We start from the raw sequence: 1,929 nt of genomic DNA, 5'->3' as shown, positions 1-1,929 counted from the left end.
CTGGGGTCAGAGCTATTAGAGCCATAGCAAGAGCGTGATGGTTAGAAGAGCTAGGTAGATTTCTGTGTGTTCAGGGATACAGCCAGTATTGGAGACATATGCCTTTAAGACCTGGAGGGCGGTACTTACAGGCAGTGATGAGGCAGTCATGTGGTTGGGTTTAGAACCAATGAGAAGGCAGAACAGAAAGACTATTTAAACACAGACAAACAGGAAGTAGCTCTCTCTCGGGGAAGTTAGGAGCACTGCAGGAGGTAAGATTTTATCTCTGAGCTCTGACCTCTCGGCTTTCTCTCTTTTACATTGGCTCTGTGTTTTTTATTTTAAAAAGACGATTGGATACATCTACAGTAAAATGGTGATTCAAATATGTTATCCCCTGAAACAACCATGTCCTAGTCCCTATATGTATATTATATTAGATGTTAAAAATGAATTCAGCAGTGACTGATGGAAGCAGATGCAGAGATCCACAGCCAAGCACCAGGCAGAGCTCTAGGAGTCCAGTCAAAGAGAGAGAAGAGGGATTCTTCTATAAGCAAGGAGCATCAAGATCATGTTGGGAAAACCTACAAAGACAACCAAACCAAACTAGTGGGAACTCATGAACTGTGGACCAATAGCTGTGGAGCCTCCAATGGGACTGGACAAGGCCCTCTGCATAGGCAAGACAGTTGTGTAGCTTGACTTGCTTAACGGGCCCCCCTGGCAGTGGGATCAGGATCTATCTCTGGTACATGAGCTGGCTTTTTTGGAGCCCAGTGTCTATGATGGGACATCTTACACAGCTTTGGTGCAGGGGGGCTTGGACCTGTGTCAACTGAATGTACCAGGCTATGCTGACTTCCCATGGGAGGTCTTGCCTTGAAGGAGGTTGGAATGGGGAGTGGGTTGAGGGGGAGAAGGCTGGGGGGCATGGGAAGAGAGGGGGATCTGTAGTTGGTATGTAAATGGAATAGAAAATTTCTTAATAATAAAAAATAAATTCAGGCAACATATGAAATTAGTGTTTCTAAACAGCAAATCATCAAATGGGGGCCGTGACTTACACAGGTGAGTCAGGGCAAGCATCAAGCTTCTGAAACAACAGAGGAGATTGATGTGGTATGATACTGACCTGCAGATTGAATAAGGCAGTCCTGGGCAAAGGAACAACAAACAGCAGCTTCTAAGAGCTGGGGAAAGCCCTAATTTTAGTCTAGTGAGACCCCCATCAGTCATGGGTGGCATTTTCCATGTTAAATGGACTTTAAGCCACTACATTTATGGCAGTTTATTGCAAGGAAAGTTTGTTCATTATAGAATGCTTGTTATAGAAAGTAAACAGAAATCTAATGCAGGCAATGAAATAGAGTGCTAGAGAGGGCATTAAGGGGTTTTGAATGCCACTGTCAGGAGCAGGTTTCTAGTGAGTGAAGAAAGGAAATTGCAGATTTTGAACCCCCAAATAATGTGATTTGACAGGTTCAAAGTGGATCCTTGTGGCTGTTAAGTGCAGAGTAAACACAAAAGGGAAAAGAGACAACTGTCCTGAGAGTTAGAGTCATCTTGGGGCCGAAGGTGGCTGACACTGAGCAATGAGAAGCAAATGGATTCTGCTGTCATTTAAAGGTGGAGATGTTGAGATTTCCCAACCAATTGGAACTTGAGTCAAGGACAAAGAGAAACATTAAGAGAGGAAGCCAAGTGTTTGGTCTGAGCACAGGAGAAGTTTGCTGAGACATGCCTTCTGGATATGATCAGAATTTCGATTTTAGAAAAGTTTGAGATGTTTTACAGGTACTTTTGACCATCCAGTTGGATGTACATGTCCTTACAATTCTCGAAGAAGGTTTATGCTGGATAATGATAATAATAAAATCAAAGTTACAGATTTATCAATTGGGACTTAAGAGATCATCAAAGGACTGGAGCAGGTAGAAGAGAACC

This window comes from Peromyscus leucopus, chromosome 16_21 (assembly GCF_004664715.2).
Source record: "Peromyscus leucopus breed LL Stock chromosome 16_21, UCI_PerLeu_2.1, whole genome shotgun sequence".
NCBI lineage: Eukaryota > Metazoa > Chordata > Mammalia > Rodentia > Cricetidae > Peromyscus > Peromyscus leucopus.
Note: the sequence above shows the minus strand (reverse complement) of the source record.